At 43.6% G+C, this 20,791-nt stretch overlaps 1 protein-coding gene and 1 long non-coding RNA gene across 6 annotated transcripts in view; both read right to left on the reverse strand.

Moving 5' to 3' along the window:
• ERI3 (ERI1 exoribonuclease family member 3) overlaps positions 1-20,791 on the reverse strand; it is a 304,483-nt gene that overhangs the window by 105,700 nt on the left and 177,992 nt on the right. The gene's annotated exons all lie outside the window — the stretch shown is intronic.
• LOC128324428 (uncharacterized) lies at positions 1,337-4,297 on the reverse strand. The gene is made up of 2 exons (XR_008306847.1): positions 4,047-4,297; positions 1,337-2,594 (listed from the first exon to the last, which is right to left on the reverse strand). It is a non-coding gene; the product is annotated as an uncharacterized LOC128324428 (long non-coding RNA).

Below are 20,791 nucleotides of genomic sequence, written 5' to 3' on the forward strand. Positions count from 1 at the left end.
TGGCCCTGAGTAGGACCCCTGAGGGCCACTCAGGCTCCCAGAAGGAATGCTGTCCCACTAGGTTCCCAAGTGACTCAGATACTTCTGGGATTATCCAGGCCGCTCAGGCACCTAGGATAACTAAAGGAGGGGAAATGGCTTCAAAATCAAGCCTCAGCCAGTAAGGCAGCTGTTTGAGTGCTCCTCTGGAGCAAAGAGGTAGTGAGGCAGCCTGCTGCCTGCCCCCTGCCCCCACCCAGTTACAGGTAAAGAAGGGGGGGGGGATCTGACAGGATGACCCCATAGTTGGGAGAGGCTGACATGGCCCCTTCCAGCAATGCTACTGTTGGGTTGTGTAGAGTCATGTCAGAATCTGACATTTTCACGCATGCACATGTGTACCATATGTCATACAACAATTTTAACAGTAATGACCACATCTTCTGGAGAAAGATTTGCATTCCTTCATTTACAAAACACTGAAAAATGTTTAGTGCTTGGAAAGTGCGAGTGAAGTCTGGATCATGCACAACAAATTAGTAACAATTGAATATTTATTGTGACCAAAAAGAAGTACAAGACAATCTTTGTGGCATTCAAATCTAAGCCCTCCAAGATTAAAATGCAAACCCCCCACTTTCTGCTGCCACCCAACCCTGACACAGATAGCTGATCTGAACCAAATGCTGGCAGTGTTTATGGAGCAATTGCTGTGTGTTCTCCAGTTGCGTTGTGATGAAGATTTCACTTAAACTCTCAACATCTGCACATTTCAACTAAATTAGGCTATTTGCTATAAAAGAACACAATGACAGTAATGGAATAATAACAGCATTAATAAAACACAACAATCCTTGGATGAGGAGCAGATGCATTCACAAGCCTCAGACACAGAGAGAGGAAAGGAGAGAGAGAAAGAGGCTGTTTAAAGAGTCATGCAATACTCATTTGGGGTTGGGCGGGTGGGGGGGAACAAAGACAGTGAAAGCAGAGGTCAGAAGGAAATTATTACTTTAACCTTACAAAAGAACAAAAAGATTTCCAGTTCCAGACACTTCCATCCTCACCAAAGGAATGGTTTTACTGGAAAAATAGGTTTGTTGTGAGCATCAAAAGGACCCACCAATGTGTCTGTACATAAACACACATATACTGCAGAGCACACAAAAACTTGGGGGTGGGGATCTAATTAGGAAATAAGTATCTAGTATCTACACAAAAGCACTCCAAATTCTATAGTCCAGAAACCATTGTAAGCCAAATAAAATATGCAAAAAGCCAATTTGCAGTAATCTACAAGCAGTAATAAAGTTCACTGGCAGGCAAGAGCACTTGAATTAACACAGAGCAAAATGAATAAATGACAAAAAGGTTTATTTAAGAAAAAGTAGAATACAACAGACAATCAGGTATACAAGAGAAAAAAACGCAAAACTATCATGGAAACTTAGCAAAAACTCCAACTCAAATGAAGGTGGAAATTGTTATGTCAATGAAAGATTTTTAGCTACTAGAGTTCAAAAGAGACGCAACTGTCTAAGAGGGAGGCATTGCCCCCTCAGTCTCAGAGAAAAGGAAGCTTCTCTTTCACAGCACTGGAAAAGCTGTCTTAAAAATAAATATCAACAAAATAGCTGCTCTCCAAGGAACAGAGCCATATCCTTTATCAAACTAGTTTCAGTTATAACAAATGGCCACATTAGTCAGGTGGGACTCAGTGTGGAAGAGGTGATCCAAATGTGAAAGTCTGTTTCTGTTTATATATTCTGTTTCTGATCCTTGGGAGGTCAGAAAAAAATCTCTGGGACTGGCAAGAAAGTAGGAGAGATTACCTATGACCAGGTGAGATAGTTCCTTCAAAGTTCTTAGTCCCTTCATTTGATCATAGCTTAAATTCTTCTGCCCCTTCCCAATGCCAACCAATATACCACACAATTCATATGCCTCCTTCTCTCCCTATATGTTTCAAAATTGGGTCACAGTATATAACCTAGCAAGACTCACATTGTTACCAACTGGGTTCCCCACCCCACTCCTGAATGAAATGCATTTCAAAAATAACTGGCAAATAACATTTACAGAGTCTTAATTTACCTAATTCATTCTGTTCACATGTAGAATTTGTGGGGGGTTTTATTTTTATGTTTTAATTAACGGTAAAATAAGATCCTGAGCTAATTTCTGCCAGTCCCAGCAAACCACAATATACCATGTTCTGGTCTCCACAGCTAAAGTGGGGACCACAAACCAGAAAACTCTCTTTTCCAATGTGTCAAGCTACAATGTGAAGAAGAAAGAGATTAAAGTTATAACATAATAACTTTAAAAGAAGAGGACACATGAAAGTTTGATTATTTTAAGCACCCACAGTTGTCATTCTTTTTAGATGAGCAAGGCTGAAATTTGTGTTCGTATTATTTCCCTTTCTCTTGTGTTCTGTTAACTTTTATGTTCTGAATCCATCTGAAAGTGTCTTGAGGTAGAATGTTGAGATGAAGGACATTTTGCCAGGACAATCCATCTTCCTGTGAAATTATCTGCATGTTGGAGGAAGTATCAAAAATCCCTTCAGATAGTTACTGGGGAGATGTTCCTCCCCCTTGATCTGTTGCATCCTTTTAGAAGGCAAAGGCGCAAAATAAAATGTAGAATTTTAAGGCATTCAACATGAAACACAAACAGGAAGAGTTAATTATTAACAGATGTTGAAATACATGGTAATTAAGCCCCAGCTGACCATTAGAGTCCAAATGGCTGCATAGAACAATTTCTATCACCATTTAGTGATGCAATCAGTCTGGGGAAATTATTTACATGCCAACTGAAGATTATGCTGGCTTGGTGTCCATAATTTATGGACACCAAACATGTGGCTTTGTGTTTTTATCAAGGGTCTTTCCCTGCAGCTCCTTAGCTGGACTGCCCTAATCATTATGTCTGTCTGTCCGCCTAAAATTGGCCCATCTCCCTCATTTGGAGCAAGGCAGGCCAGAGGAAGGCAGTCTTTTGCCAGCCGCCTTCTCTCCTCCACAGACTCTGTCCCTCCCTCCCTCCCTCGGTTGGCTGCTGTGACCTGAGCTCCTCGCTCACACATTCACTGGTGAGTGGTTGGTTTCCGTAATTTGTTGGTCCCTCAGTTAACGACTCAGCGTGCCTGGCCCAGCCAAGCCCCTGCCTCAGCAGCTATTCAGTATTTGGGAGATGGCCCGGAAGAGTTCTCGCTGCCGTTCCACGCCGCTGCTCAGCAGCAGCAGCAGCTTTAAAAGTTAAAAAAAACACGCAGATAGGCTCCGCCCCAGGTGGCTACACCCCCAGCCCCCAACATCATTGGTGCCAACAATGCACCATGACAGCTGACCCCTCCCCAGCACTGCCTAACAGCCTACCTAGATGCAGTGTGACGTCCGCAACCTTTGCACCAGGCAGGCAAGTCACCATGCAGTCTACACATAGGCCACAGACCCATCTCTCCATGCCCCTAATGACTGAATCACCCACTACTAGGAGGCCCCAAACCATCTGGAAGAGTATCCCCTGTGTGAGAGGATATGGGTACATATCCAAGGAATACAGGTCCCACAAGGAAGGGGTCCCTGCTAAGGGAGTGTTTCCTTCTTCCTCAGACCGGTGTCCTCTTTCCCTGAGACTCTCATTCTCCATAACAGCAGAAGAGCTGTCAGCCTGGGAGTAGAATGCCCCAACACATCCTTAAGGGTCTTATCCACACACCTCTCTGCCTCCCTGAGCTTCTCCAGGTCAGTCACTTTGGCTTCAAGGGAATGAACTTGTTCCATGAGAGCCAAGAGCTCTTTGCACCAAGCGCACACCCATGACTTCTGCCCCTCAGGCAGATAGTCATACATGCGACACTCTGAGCAATACACTGGTAAGCACCCCCTCCCCTGCTGGCATTCTACCTTCATAATTAGTTTTATTGGCTATTTAGAGTATATGGGGCTTGAAGCTATGTACTGGGTACAGTTGTCAGCTAATTAATGGTTTTTAGTTCTGTCCTCCAAGAAAATTAACGGTTTTTAGTTTTGTCCTCCAAGTTGGGAAATACTCACCTTATTCTTGCACTGGGTGTCTTCTCTGTGATGAAGGGGCACCACTTGTGTGCCTCCCCACAGAGTTCCCCATCAATCTCCCACTAAACTCCTTCGTTATCTGTTTGCAAAGTTTCTCTTGTCTGAGCCTTGTATTCAAGACTGGCAGTCAAACTGACTCTCCTCAGGAATGTGACACCTCCCACAAGCTGAGGCACTCACCTGGAATAAATCTCCCACTCAGGCTACTCCTCTGTCAAAGACACAAACACTTCCAGACAGCCAGAACTCAAACCCTAGAAAATTACCAGCCCTAACAGACTTAGCTTCTCCTTCCCCTCTTGGTTTCTTGGGGATTGATTGATTGATAAGCTCCCCCCCCCCGCCCCCTGCACGCCTTTTTTCTTTAAGTTCTTTAAGCTGAATCATGGTGTGGAGTTGTATTTAAGAACAAAACTCAGCCACCTTTGTATAGCACTGAGGATGATGTCTTACATCGAAATGTTTGCTATTTTGTTACATCAGAGGTTTAGTTTTTAAGTTTTAAACTTTAAATGCTTTTAAACTTTTTAACTTTTCCTGAGCATTAAAGAAGGTCATTGAAAAAGCTTTGCAGTGTGAAAATGCATATTTCATCACTCTTATACCATCTTTTATTATTATTATTATTATTGTTGTTAACCACCTGATTAGCAAGTTCACAGGACAAGCACATCACTTTTGCATTGATAATTTATTAACATAATTTGTTAGCCGCCCAGAGATGTAAATTTGGGCGGGGTACAAATTTAATAAATAAATAGATAGATAGATAGATAGATAGCAGTATTAAGAGGCCTGGAGAAAGTGAAAGTTTAGGGAACCACTTGCCCATGATATAGGCAAGGCTAAAAATGTCTTTGTTGTCATTACAATTTCTTCTCCCACTGCTTATTTTTAGCTATTTCTGCTTCCCCCCTGAGGTGACCTGGTGATTGAATGAAATACAACCCTCAGCTCCAATAAGTGTATTTCAATTACATCTGTCACCACGTAACAATGTAATGATATATCATGTGATATTAAATCCATGGTAATCATATCAGTGATTTTTTTAATAGTGTGCTAATCACGTTATTACATCTCAATAATTAACAACAGAAGGCCTGGAAACGTCAGTTACCAACCTCATTGTGTCCCATGACACAGATGAAAACTGCACAGGCTGCCAGGAGGGTAGGGAATGGGCACCACAGGCTCATATGGCAACTGCAAGGCACTGAATGAGGGGCAGGAGTGAACTCACACAACCAAGGGGGGCAATTATGATTACTTTTGAATGCTTGACTCTTCTGGAATGAAGCAGGATAAGTCAATCATAGCACAGAAGAGAAGGGCGGCAGATAAACATTTGGGATCTTAACCAAGGTTAAGGCAAAGAACCAGGGCTAGTGCTAATTGAGTTAAGTGACATGTCACATTGCTGAAACAGAAGGGAGGACAACAGAAACAACTCTGTGCTCACAACTCAGCACAGCTCTATCCCATAACCAGTATTATCCTCCTTTGAATGCAAACACCTGACAATGGTAAAACTTAAAATATCAATTCCACTCTACTAGGAGAGAGCTTGTAACTTTGAGTTCTGCCCTTATTATGATTCTAGTTTGATTCATGGGGTGATGCCAGGCATGTCTTTGTTTGAAGGAATTCAATCTTCAGATTTCAAATTTTCAGGATGAACTTCCTTCATAATCCCTAGAAAGTAGGTGATGCCATGCATACATTTCACTCTCTCCTCATCTTCTTAGGTCGGGGCAGGCACTGCCTGCCAACCAACCAAAGTTCTGGGCTTGTTGATAACTTAAAAATGTATTTCTAATTACTTGATTTATATGAGAACTGGGATGAAAGAAAGGTGCTCCATTGGTAATTTATGTACCAATTCATTGTGTTTGACCTCAGAACAAAACAAAAAACCCGATCAAGCTGGTCACCAATATTTCCATTTTAAAGGAAACTGAGGATTCATGAAAAACATCACTTAAAAAAAACCCAACTATCCACTGGATCATACAATACTGCAACAGGAAAAGCAGAGGAGGGAGGGAGTCATAATGGGTGAGGGGACAGGAATTAGGAGTCAAGTAGAAAAACAAAACACTGTGCAGAGCAGGGTGAGGCCTCTTTCAGTTTCTCAGTATTAGCAAACACTGCCTGCATTTTTAGTTGCTCATCAACTATGAGAGCTAGAAACTTGTTTTTGTTTTCCAAAACTGATTTAGGAGTTTCACATGAACCCAATTCCATGCCAATCTGTAAAGCTGAGGGCCAGCTCACACATTAGCCTTTTAATGAAATAATGCATGGACCCATCCCCTCATCCCCCTCTTCTTAGCTGTCAGCACTGATTTTTTTTTTTTAAATGCCTGGGGTGGGAAAAGAGAGAAAGAGCAAATGTCACAACTAATCCATACTGCTGCTTATCTTGGCCTCCAAGAAAAGGCAACTCTTCTTCTAGCAATGCTAAGCAGGAACTTGCCCTTAAGCTCCTGTTTAGAAGCCCATTTACACCTGATTTACATGGAGAGAATCTGCTCCACTGACAGATATATCCATTTTGAGAGCAGGAAATGACATTCTTGGAGAGCAAGCTGGGTGTCCAAGCACTCACAGCTTCATACTCTCAGCGGCAAGAAGGCTGCAGGCAATATCAAGAGGTAAAGGGACTCTGTTATTTCAGATCCAGACTCTCCTGCCTGGGGAGACTTGGGATGAATGGTATTAGCTCGGAGGTCTAGCCCCAATCTCCTCTGGAGAAGATGACGCCAAAAATAAGGTATTCAAAGTTTCCTGGTAGAGAGAAGGCTACTCTCTTGCTGCAATAGAGCTTTCACACTTATCCCATTTGCAGCCTGATCAATCTAGCAGTTTCCACTCATGAGCTGATCTGAGAGAGCCTCATTACCTGCCTTAAAGTTGCAGCCATGCACTTAGCTCTTAAAGATGGGATTTCAGGAATATCTGACTGATCATTTCTCTCCTCATTTATTTCAGCTGCCCTGAACCAATTCAACCTGTGAAGTTGAAAGAGGGAGAATAAGTTGGAACATATTTGCAGAGCACCTGCCACACTGTACATGGCTCTCAACTTCCTGTATCATATTTCAAATCGTTCCTGTCTGGTTCCTATCCTGGAAGCTGGGCGATGCCTACATTGTCCCAGTGACACCAAAGAATCCAGCATACCTCACCCAAGAGCAGTGTTCTGTTCAATGGCAGTGAACAGAAGACTCTCTGGGGAACTACTGGGTCAGTATCTGAGAACTCTTCCCAAGAATGCTGGACCTTGTTGCACTCTCAGGGCAAGACCTGTGCCTCAATAAATGAGGAGGCCAGCTACAAGTCTTCTAGCTAGAAGCAGGGAGAACCAGTGGAATCTCCAACATGCCAAGGAGGCTATAAATCCAATGTAAAAAAAATAAAAGCATTGATTATCAGAAAACAATATGGTCTTGACATAGTAAACTGAGCATGTGAATATGAAATATTCAGAAGTCCAATTAAAGCCGCAAAGTGTTTATTTAGCAACTGAGTCAGCTCTGGAGGACCTCTCCAAATTCACAGCATTAATCTGACTAGTTGAACCGTTATGAGTATCACAGCCCCAAACAGATTGACTATTTCAGTCTCCCTTCCTCTGCAGAGTTCCATCAATTCACAGACCTCAGCTTCCTTTTAGCAGGGAGAGGCAAGATTGGCGATCTGCCTAGGCCAGACCTGTTATTCTGCAGAGCTCCTCCTGCTGGGCCAGGCTCAAACTTCAGGGACAATTAATGGGTGGTGCAAGGGCTCTGTGTCACAGTTAGCCCTGCCACCCAAGAAGTGTCATGACTCCAGAGTCCTAATTATTCTGCTAGTACAGTATATCCCGTTGAGGAAAGTGTGTTGAATGTTTGGGGTGATCCTATGCATCACTATATATCGTAATCCTATCCTATCCTACATATTGACAATATATACACAGTAATGTTTGCAATTAGGAACATAGGAACATAGGAAACTGCCATATACTGAGTCAGACCATTGGTCTATCTAGCTCAGTATTGTCTACACAGACTGGCAGTGGCTTCTCCAAGGTTGCTGGCAGGAATCTCTCTTGGAGAAGCCAGGGAGGGAACTTGAAACCTTCTGCTCTTTTCATCCCCTGAGGGGAATATCTTGCAGTGCTCACACATCAAGTCTCCCATTCATATGCAACCAGGGCAGACCCTGAATAGCTATGGGGACAAGTCACGCTTGCTACCACAAGACCAGCTCTCCTCTAATTATATTAGACAAATTATACTTGTCACTGTGCCAAACCTTGATAAACATCAGACTAACTCAGAAGTCAAAGGACCATCCATTTCAGACCTGGAGCAAAATAAGGAATCTACTTAGAAGACAAAAGGAATTTTCTGGCAATGAGAGTTAAACAATAAGCACAAAGTTCTTTCCAAAGCTCTCACTGTCTGGGGATTCCTAAGGAACTTTCTTAGTCAATCACCTATGGAATCTGGTGAGAGTACAAAACTACATTTGTGAATGTCTGAAACTAGGCTCTGGCGGATAGTACCTACTTCAAAGCCATGGAACTCAGCTATAAGACCTGTTTAGCTAAAGCAGGCAAAAATTGTTCTACCTTTTAAATTCCTTTATAATTACTTCTTTTGTTTGTTTGAATATGTATTTGTCAATTCACTGCCCACATTTCAACACGCATTCTCAGTGTGGATTACAATAAAAATAAAAGCAAAATACCAATAAAATTACAGCAACAACAAAACAAGAACAGATTGAAAACAGATTCAGAAGTAAAACAACATCTTAGTCATAAAAGGTTTGCCTGAAAAGAATGATCCTCACAGCCTGTTTAGAAGAACTAGTCTCCCAAGTCTGTCAAACAGAACTTCGAAACTGATTCCAGAGCTTGGGGGCCATAACCAAAAAATACCATTCAACAGTGGCCACCTCAGAGATGGCAAGACTGTCAAGAGTGGGAAGGAACATTTGGGAAAAGGAACTCCCTCAAATATCCTGGGCTCAGACTCTATAAAGGATTTTTATGGTAAACATAATATTTTGCAACCAAAATTTGCCTTTATCCATCTTATATATACTACAAGTGTCTCAACTTTTCATTAATAAATCTAAAACTTCATTTTCATTCTAGTTAGAATTAGTACCTATCTGAGATAAATCTGCAAATTAGGGCACACTGTCTTTCAAACGTGGAATTCTGTTATATCGGGGGAAGCTTAAAAACACAGTATACAACCAGAATAGCCTGGAGGATCAGCCACTGGTTCCATCTACACAAGAGTAAAAGAGAGATGGTCTAAAGAAGACTGCTTAATCAAACAAACAAACAATGGATATTTATATACTGCTTTTCAACAAAAGTTCCCAAAGCGGTTTACACAGAGAAAACAATAATAAAGTAATAAGGTGGATCCCTGTTCTCAAAGGGCTAACAAAGAAACATAAGACAGCCACCAGCAACAGTCACTGGAGGGATGCTGGGCTGGGGTTGGATAGGGCCAGTTGCTCTCCGCCTGATAAATAGAAGAGTATCACCACTTTAAAAAGTTGCCTCTTTGCTCAGCCATAGCAGTGCCTGTGATCATGGCAGCACTTTGCAGAAACTGACCCTGGGTGTAACTGTATACAACCCAGCTCATATTAACATACCCCTTCACAGCGGGGAAATGCTTGACTAACAAGCAGAAGGTTGCCGGTTCAAATCCCTGCTGGTACTATATCGGGCAGCAGCAAAATAGGAAGATGCTGAAAGGTGTCATCTCATACTGCATGGGAGGAGGCAATGGTAAACCCCTCCTGTATTCTATCAAAGAAAACTACAGGGCTCTGTGGGTGCCAGGAGTCGAAATCGACTTGACGGCAAGCTTTACTTTACTCACAGCCCTGGGCATGCATGTGCCAAGAAGAGGCTGCAGCTACTCACATGTAGGAGAAATTGAAATTATGGACTGGAGCTTAATGGACACTAGAAATTCCGCCCAGAGACACATGTTCTGGGCAATACAGAAATATTTTAAATAAATTAATATACATATATATGAATTCACTCTCTACCTTCATTTCAAGGAGGCAGAGCCAAGATTTTCCTCTTGCCTATCCATAGCTTTCACATCTTGCCTCTCATACAAAAATTGCAGCAGCAAAAAATCCATGTCACATATTTTGAACCATCTCCAGAGAAAGGCTGGTGAAGGTAGCACACTTGTCAAGCTGCTGGAGCTCTTATTTGTTTTCTGCAAACTTTTGCTTCATTGAGGCACACTCTTTTAATGATGGGCACACCTCATTAGCTCTGCCTTGGCCATTGTGAGAACCCCTGCAAAGACAGGATAGTGTGGTGCAACTGGGGAGGGGGAAGTCCATTACTTTGCAGTTAAAGGGATCCTCTCAGCGCAGGCCATGTGAGGAACAGCTTTCTTTTCCACACACTTGTAATTACCCACACAACCCAATCCCATCTTCACACATGTGCACAAGTAATGATGATGAAAGCTGGTCAGGACTGAGGGGTCATATGGGCAGCTAAGAAGAGACAGCTAAGAAGAGACAGATTTTAACTTAATTGAAATTAAATTATTTAATATAAGAAGGACATTATAGAACTGGAAAAGGTGCAGAAGAGGGCAGCCAAGATGATCAGGGGCCTGGAGCACCTTCCTTATGAGGCAAGGCTACAGCATTCAGGGCTTTTCAGTTTGGAAAAGAGGTGAGTATGGGGAGACATGATAAAGGTGTATAAAATTATGTATGGAGTAGAGAGAGTGGACAGAGAGAATTTTTTCCCCTTTCTCACAACACTAGAACAAGGGGTCATCCCATGAAACTGAAGACCGGGAAATTTAGGACCAACAAAAGGAAGTACTTTTTCACACAGCATATAATTAATCTATAGAATCTCTGCCACAGGATGTGGCGATGGCCACTAGCTTGGATAGCCTTAAGAGGGGCTTAGACAAATTCATGGTGGACAGGTCTATCAATCTACTCGTCCAAGGGCTATAGGCCACCTCCAGTCTCAGAGGCAAGATGCCTCTAAACACCAGTTGCAGGGGAGCAACAGCAAGAGAGAGGGCATGCCCTCACCTCTTGCCAGTGGGCTCCCCAGAGGCATCTGGTGGGTCACTGTGTGAAAGAGGATACTGGACTGGATGAGCCTTGGGCCTGATCCAGCAGGTCTGTTCTTATGTTCCTAATTTCTATCAACAGGAAGCTCACACCCAGGTGATTCTCTAAATCCATAGTTTTACAAAGACTCTCACGTCCCAACATCATCATCCATCATCAGCAAAAAAGTAAAACGTAGTGAGTCTTTCTGTATTTGCCCCTGCAAAGGGGCAGCAATTACACAAAGAAAGCATTTAAAACAAGGCTTTTCTCTCTTGCTATAGAGATAACACAGTGAGCTATAGAACAGTAATCTCCACCCCACCCTCTTCACCCCAGATCAGTGGACGTCCTGATCAGATCCTCTCTAAGTTCCAAGATATGCTATTGTCCATGTTTTCAAGTTTCTCTCTGCAGCCATATGGGTTGGTAAAGTGGAAGAAAGAAAAGAATCTCAGAATGCTTAATTCCATACCAGACACCACATACTGTCCTTTTCCTGTATAACCACAGACATGCCAAATACACATAGCCCTGTTAGGCACATGGGGGTGTGGGGAGACACCAATCCATGCAGTGTTCCATGTAACAGTTGTTGTTGACTGCAGTTCCCATCATACCCAGCCCAAGGCCTCCGCAGTTGGGGATTATGGGAGTTGTATTCAACAACATCTGAGAATCCCTGTTATAGAGATTCCCATGGTCCCATGTGCCTTTTTTGCCAACCCAAGGGCATATAAATTTCATTACTCACATTTCTCTGATCAGCAGGAAACATTCTTCTCACATACACATATAGTTCAGCACAAGAGCTGCTAACCCACAATGCAATCTCACACTACTGTGGCTTGCATGTGAATATCACAATCACATGGGTGGAGCCAATTGCAGGGGCCTCTCTTATCATATGGCTGGGTTCTGTCCCAGCAGGGTGGCAATTGGGCAGGAAAAACCCCACAAGTGGACCCACTCATAGGGTTGCAATACTCACACACACACTCCTCAGAAGCAACGATCATATCACAGCGTAGTGTAAAGAAGGGGTCCAGAAACTTGAGAGACCTTGAAACTTAAATCCTCAGATACATTTTAGAAAGGAAGAAATCACCATTTAAGCAAGCTCCTACACAGCACTGTTCTTCATGAGCAGTTGACCACAGACTTTGTACCTACTACAGGGAATCTTCACTGCTACAGTCTACAGAGGGGCCAGAAGAATGCTGGCAGCAGAAAAATCTGGAGAGAGGGGGACACAGTTTTACATGCGCAAATCAACGTGAACAGGCAAACAGTGAAAAATCTCCACTAGGAGGAGACAGTCAACAGGAGGGTAAAGGAAGGTGGAATGGGACATTCTGTTCCTTGATAGCCTTTGTTATACTTATAAATTAAGCTACTCTCCAGCCTTCAATTGCACATATCTCCTTAGGAGACACATTAAAATGTCCCACCCCAGTATGTGCAACCCAGCATAGCATAATTTAAACTTTCTCCATATTAGGTCCTATGGAAAAGGGACCTCTGCTCTTCCCTTGCTATCTATCTATCTATCTATCTATCTATCTATCTATCTATCTATCTATCTATCTATCTATCATACTTTTATACCGCCTGATATGTACATCTCTAGGTGGTCTACAAATTTTAATATTAAAAATACACAGATTAAAATACATAAAACACAATAAGAACAATAAAAACAATTTTTAAAATTTATTAAAATTAATTCTAATTAAAAGCTTGCGAGAACAGGAGAGTCTTGAGGGTCTTCCTGAAAACAAACAGAGAAGATGCTCTTATTTCTTCAGGGAGCATATTCCAAAGCTACTGCTCTAGAAATTGAGATTCGTGAGACCCGCTTCCCCCAAAACTGCGGGGAGAGTGGGCTAAGCCTGCTCTCCCTGCAGACGATCTGACAGGGAGCCCTGGGTAGCCGAATCGGCCGCCCACACAATTGCCAGCTCCGTGACGGAGCCGGCGGGGGCCTGGGGGAGCAGGGGGCCAACTGGCCCCCGCAAGCTCCAGCATGCCCTGCGTGAGCGCGCAGGGCATGCTGGCGAGACCCCCGGAGCTGGTTTTTCGCCTCCCCTCCGGGGGTCTCCTCATGAGTAGCCCAGGTTTGCGGTTCGCTCGCTCTGCAAACCCAGCCTAAGGGGTGGGCTACTTGAGCGGGTTAGCCACTCACGAACCACTGGGCTCGCAGCCGAGCCCAGTGGTTCTTACAATTAGCAAAAATCGGCCTAGGCTCTCATAGTCCGATTTTTGCTAATCGTGTGAATAGTTCCATTGAGTGAGGAAATCTACAGCAGGGTGGGCAGACCCAAGGCATCCGAGAGCTACTTTCTTCTTCTTCTCTTTGCCTTGGGAAGTTTACAGTACAGAATAGTACTTGGAGAGGCAGAATCAGTCACAAAATGGTGGTTGGAGGAGGCAGATCCAGTTACAGAATGGCAGTTTGTACAAAAATTTATATCAAAAGAATAAGATCTTTTAACACCAAAACCCCTGAATTCCCAGAAATTCTTGTTGCGGGACAGGAGAAGAGCAAGAGCAGCTGCACTGTGTGAGAAGAAACTGGAGAGAAATTAATGGGAGAGAAAGTAAAAGCAACCCTGATCACTCCAAGAGAGAGAGGTTTAAAATGGTGCAGCCAAAACCCCACTCAGCCAGCCCATCTGATTTGAGGTACTGGCTGGAAAGGAAGCAACCTTGGAGAAGCCACTGCCAGTCTGTGAAGACTACTCTGAGCTAGATAGACCAATGGTCTGACTCAGTATACAGCAGCTTCCTATGTTCCTAAGAAGGAGAAGCAAGATGCCTGGCGAGCTACTTCAGATAAGCCCAGGAGCTACCAGGTGCTCCTGAGCTACCCAGTGCCTGCCCTGGGTAGTCTATAACATGGAGGCCCTTCTTCCAGATACAGTATGAGTGAACCTAGAAGTCTACCACCCCACCCCACTCCCTCAAGTCACTAACATAACAAAACAGCCTTGTGTGGCTGCCTTCCCTGCACCTGTATTGCTCTGTGCTTCACAACGCAGGTGAAGCATGTTATGGCAATCCCCCCATTGCAGCCCACAGAGCTGGGACAGCCACAGCCAGATCCACAATCCCAGGAAAGATCCTACCTATGCACAAGGCTGTCCAAGAACTTGACAGGACTCTCTGTTTGAAAAAGCTGTTGAAAGAAATGATCTCTTTAAGTGCAATGGGGAGATATTTGTCTCTGATTTACCCTTGGCTTTTTGCTCTGGTTCAGGTAGGAGCGGCGTGGGATGGCTGGCAGATCTGAGAGCATGGCACGCCCCAGCGGGCAAAGCGCGCAGTGCGGAGGAATGCGAGAGTCAGTTTGGAGTGCTCCCCATTTATCAAACTCATGCAGCCCGCCAGCAGAGCGAGTCTTTCTATCATTACACCTCTCAAAATCCGATTCATACCACTAATCCTGCCTTCATTCCCCCAGATTAATAACATCTCTTTCAACCTTCACAGTGTGATAAATAGACAAAGAGAGAACAAAAGGAGAAACAGAAGTGAGGGAGAGAGCCAGAGCAACTCCAGATAATAAAGAGAACCAAGAAAGGGGAAAGGAGAGAGGAAAAAAAAGAAGAAGAAAGAAAGAGGAAAGAAAAGAAAAGATAGCTGACCTGACTCTGCCATTTACCTTAACAGAACCTTGACAAGAGCCGGCTCGGCAGAGCTTTAGAGAATGTAAAACATTGCTCAAAAGAGAGGGCTCGTTAGCAGCTCCTGCCAGCCGTGTGTTTGGTTGGAATCCTTTTCACTGCCAGCATTGGTTTAGGTCATAAGTGATAACAGGTTTTTTTGGCATCTCATGCAGCTTCCCAATCTGCTCCCTTTAAAGGGAAATTTCCAGTACATGCTCACTTTTTTTTTTGGCACAGAACTGGCCCTCTGTGGCCTTGCAGTAGCCTAGCGGGAGATGCCACAGGTCAGGATGGTGATGAGGTGGAAGCCCAGAGCTGCCATGGCAGGGAGTGCTACTGTTTTAGTTGAGTTTCTCTGGTGGCAAAGGACCAGATTAGCAGGGGATGCCGAGGGTCAGCATGGAAGGGCACCAGCAGAAGAGAGAGCACCTGCACAGAGCCCAGCTAGCTGCAGTCAGAATTATTACATCCCTCTAATTCACAACCACTGGTTATTACTTTTCTCCTTCTTAGAATAGGGCACTCCAAGACTGACAGCATATTGAAAATTCTATTCCAAGCAGAACTTCATGAAAAAGGTACCTCAGATCTGTACTGAATTCTAATGTAAATGAGTAAGCAAGCATCTATGAAATGCTGAAGAAAACCCAGCTTTCTGGGTCAGTATGGGAGGAAAAGCATCCAAAGAGCCAAGCAGGTTGGGTGATATGTGCTCATGTTCAACTGTTTTCACTCAACAGGCCACACCAGCCTTGCAATCAGCCACCCACTCAAGGTGAGAACTTATACTTCCCAGTGGTAGGCAGGGCTAGGCATGATTATACCTCTCACAAAGACATTAGTGTTGGGCACATAACTATATTTGCATCGTGCCCTTCCTTCAAGGAGCTCAGGGTGGCATTTCAGCCAATGAATATCTCTGTGGGGAACATTATGCGGACCAACTGCAACTTCCCTAAGGTCACCTAGTGAGCTTCAGAGCTTAGCAGAAATTTGGAGCCACTTTCCCACTGCCACATCCAATACTTTGGCCACCAGCACTACAGTGGTCCCTGATTCTCAAGGCTGGAAATACAACACAAAAAATATGTGGGTACTATTTGGTGACGTTTCAGCTAAGCGAGATTCCTAATGGTCAAAAGGCTTCAGGGCTCTAAAGTGCTCCTTGCTCCAACACATGATAAAAAGAAGCTGGCCAACATTCCCAGTAACAATGAGGAGGCACTGCATGCAAAGCACCTCATAGTAATCCAGAGTCCTGCTGTGCAAACAGGGGAGGGGCAACTTTTGCCACTCTCTCCTTTCCCTGGAAGTGCTCTTTAACATCCCAAAATATGTCACTGAGGGACATATTTAGGGGTGTTCAAGAGCACTTCTGGTGGATCAGCGAAAATTGCCTCCCCGCAACCCCATGCACAATGGGACTCTGGATTATGAAATGCTGTAGAAGCTTTCCATGTAGCACTTCCACACTGCTAGCGGGAATGTCAGCTGCAGGGTACAATGATACCCCAAATAAGCAGATTTGTTGGATGCACATAATTTATACTCGTCATAGAATGTAAATGTCCATGAAATGGAGGGTGGGGGCAGTAAGCACAAGAGTATACAAGTTAGCTTGCCATCCTCATTGTTCAAGTCTTCCTGAAACATATGGGTACAGATGGAATGGGAAAATGTTTTGTGGACTAGTTAATTTTTGAATAGTAAGCCAAACCACACAAGTAATATAAGAATGGTCTCCAGCCTCTCTTTCTGAGTCCAATGCACTGATCTACAATGCAAAAGAGGGCTGCCAAGATATTTATTTTGTTTTTATTTATTAAAACATTTCTATACCGCCCAAAACTTACGTCTCTGGGCGGTTTACAACAGAATAGAAACAAAGTAAAACATTCGTTAAGACAAAAATGGGGGGAATATAAGTAGAAGGCTGTGGCTGCTAAATAACCCATACTGTTTAAGAGGTTCTCAAACTTCCATTACACCAAGATGCAGCTGCTCCAACCCATCACATCAAGCCATGCTCACATTTTCAAGAGATTATTCAACAGGCTGAATTCAGTCAGATTTGTAGAGCTTCCTTCAGCTCATACTGACATGCAAATGCCCCCAGAGGGCATATTCTAATCTAGTTCATACAGCTCCAAGGACAAAGGAGTTAGAACTCAGCTAGTCCCAAGCATGATCACCAGAGCTAGGGGTGGCAATGAAAAAGGGATGTTACTCCATTGGCTTCTTGGAGCAAACTAACTGACCATGTTTATGGCTGCCGCCCAGCCAAATTGGCCCCACTCCTTCCATGGGGAAGGCTCTGTTTCATTAAGGGCCTTGTACAATTACTGAAATACTGGCTCCAGTGACTCTAGGGGACCTCTGCTAGGACTGACAGGACTTCAAGGAACTCCTCCGAATCAGAGAACAAAGGCAGGGCTATGTTCTCAGGTAGTGGTGGAGGTGCTAGCTCTGTCTCGGGTTCTCTGACTCTCCTGGTGTGGGGCATGGGGCCATCTAAGGTCTGAGTCATAAGTTCTTCCCGCCCTGTCTCAAACCCTTAACTGTCCATATCATCCCACAATTAGGAAAGTCCTGGATCTGGGTCATGACAAGGCAGCAAGACACCAGAGACCATGGCTAGAATTCTGCAATGCAGCTGGATTAACTCACAAAAGTCATAAAGTGCTTCTGTTTAATGTTTCATGCTTTACCAGTATAACATTTGGGCCAAAAGGAGAGGACAATGAAGCAGGACTGTGGCTGGTAATGGGAGCATGTGGCTGTTTCAGAATTAACCAACACAGCCTGAGAGAGTGGCATAACGAAGAGTCTTCATACACCTCAATACACAGAAGAGGGCAGGCATGTTCCATTCAATTAGTATCTTGTGAATCTAGTATTTATTGGATCTGAGGTCTATATAGCTAGGCCTACTGACAAAAACCATCCCCCAATATTAGTAGGTGTCCATCTATACCGCACTCTCCTAGCCTTTTGCTAATTCTAATGCAATGATTATGAAATAGGGAACTCCAGAAACATGACTGACTCTAGATCCAAAAGCCTTGATTTCAAAGCCCAACACAGTCATGGCAAATTCCAATTTGATACTGGGTAGGTTCTCTCGCTGCATCAGTTTTACTTTGTTCAAATGGGATTTGTGTGTGTGCACACATACACACATACAGAGATTAACAGACTATAACCCAAATTTTTATGAGAATAAGTTAGGACAGTCATAGTCCTTGCTAACTTGGCAAAGAGGCACCTTTTAACATGGTGATTCTCTTTATTTAGTAGGGGGAGAGTAACTGGCCCTACCCACCACCAGCACAGTACCTCCAGTGACTTTTGCTGGTGTCGATCTTGTGTTTCATTTTAGATTGTAAGCCCTTTGGGGACAGGAATCCATCTTATTTATTTATTATTTCTCTGTGTAAACAGCCCTGCGTCATTTCTGGAAGGGTGGTATAGAAATCAAATAAATAAATAAATAAATAAATAATCAAGCATTGTGCATAGTTAAGATGGTATACAAATAGAATTATCATTGAATTACTTATTTCTTTCCTATTCTTACCCTCTATTAATCAAAATATTCAGGTGATATATCCTCTTTCCAAGAAGTTGCCCTATAAATCCTACTGTTTTCCCTTGCAAGACGCTGGAAACCATTGACATTGACTAGAGTAATCCAGGCAGTAAAACGTGATGTTATATGCCTTCTCTAAAGCATCTAGAACTGGACATTGTTAGAAATAAGATAGCTATAATATTGGGCTAGACGAGCCATTGGTCTGACCTCCTCAAAGATTACTCTTATATTATACATTGCTCCACTGATGTTTTAATAGTCATTCATATCTCATCCCATTAACCACCTTGCCCCACTTTAAATCCCTCAGCAAACCTTGCCTCAATCCTGTGCCTAACTCCCTTCAATCTGCAAGGACCTTGGGTGTATATTGCTTCATGCACCATATGGCACGGAGCTAACACAGCACACACCAAATCACATCTACTATGGCTGGAATTTAATGCCATGTTAAATGCTGAGGCAGGATGCTGCCCTTTTCTGATGCTGCCGCTTCCAAAAATCTCCCACAGTCTAGAGAAGGCTGGGGTGGCTTTAAAAAAAAACCTGCTTTATAATACTTCAAGCTTTGAAGTACAGAGAATAGCAACACTCACATGCAGGTTGATTTATTTTTTTTTTGGTTAAATGTTGCCTTTATCAGAATAAATCTTTTCCTCCTCTGTATCACTGGAGATAGATAATCAAGTCAAAAAGAGAAAGTCTCTTCTAACAATAGATTTCTTTTTCCTTCTGAACTTCAAATAGGAAACTCTTATCTCCAGCCACAGTTGACCAAGAGAAGAAAAGAACAGAACACACAGACACACTCACCAAACCTTCCTTTTACTCCAAAGGCCACGCTAACTCCACGCACCCTCACCACCTCCCTCCTGCTTCATAGAGAGAGGCATTCAGAACATTTTTACAGAGCATATTTACTTGCTAGAAACACTCTCGAAACAGAATGCTCCATTTTAACTCAGAAGATGAACTTTGGTCTCTAAAACGGTATCTCGCTAGGAAAGTATTGCTGCTGTGGGCATGAAAGATTTTCCGACATCAGCCCATACCCAGTACTCTCTCTGACCAGCATGTTGAGCCTTCCGAGGGATCTGGGTGTTCTGCTTTTGGAAATTTCTCCCCACTTTCCAGTTATCCTTTGCAAGGACAAAGGATAACAACCCCCTTCTCTTCCCTTACAAAAGAACTCTGCCCTGAGTCAGGCTGCCAATCTACATTGGACAACCATGGAAGATTTTACAAGATACTGATTTGGGTAAACCAAGTAGTTCATACCTCAGAAATAACAAGCCTGTTCTCACAGCCAAAAGCTTGACAGAAGGAGCATCCAGCCAGGATCCCAGACCTGTGTGCGCTCCTGAGAACCAGTGATGCGTTGACAAAAATCAAGATAGGAGCAGGGGAAAGTGATAATGTGCTAGCTGCGAAATGCGCAAGGCAGCAGCAGCAGCCAACCAATACTGTTTAGCCAGTATTGTATTGAGAGTGGAGAAAAAGTACATCCCGCACCATCCTACCCAGATTACAGGTAGCACATGGTCACTTTTCCATCCTTCTACCTCGATTTTTCCCAACACGTGATCGGTTCTCAGGAGCACACATGGGTCTGGGATCCTGGCTGGACACCCCTCCTATCTAGCTTTTGGTCGTGAAAACAGGCCCATTGTTTCAGCTGACCATTATGCAACTAAATCCAAAGACAAACCACATTCTCCACAATTAACAATTGGCATCTGTCTAGCATACTGCAGCTACCACTACTCTTTCAAGAGTAGTAAGTCAACACAAGTGCAAATGCTACTAGATTTATTTTATTTAACATATTTCTGTACCACCCAAAACTTGTGTCTCTGCGAGGTTTACAATTAAAATCATATGCGGAGTGGGTGGTGGCAGGGTCAGGCCAGTGTAACATGTCTGCATATCACCATAGACCAAGGAGAATACACCATTCAAAAAAGGATATTAGAGTTTCCTCTACAGATGTAAAGATCAATTATTGGTCTAATATATAGTGCTTAACTAACCACACACTGGCAGAAGAGTATTTTCTACCATGCTAGAGAGGAGGTGTGATTTTCACCAATCTCCTGTCTCCCTGCAGCCTCCTGTGCCTGCCAAAAATATGCCTCTGAAGGTTGGTGGGCTCTCAGGGATATATTTTTGGGAGGCATAGGCAGCTGCAGGCAAAAGGGATGAGCCTGAGCAGGGCACTACTGGCACTGCTGTGACTACTGGTCTAGTAGTCACAGGTAATCATGGTAGGGGCTGAAAATTGCCCCTACCCCTCTTGCATGATGAAAAATGCTCTTCCATCTGTGCGTTGTTAGTCTGGA

This window comes from Hemicordylus capensis, chromosome 4 (genome assembly GCF_027244095.1).
Source record: "Hemicordylus capensis ecotype Gifberg chromosome 4, rHemCap1.1.pri, whole genome shotgun sequence".
In the NCBI taxonomy this organism is placed as follows: domain Eukaryota; kingdom Metazoa; phylum Chordata; class Lepidosauria; order Squamata; family Cordylidae; genus Hemicordylus; species Hemicordylus capensis.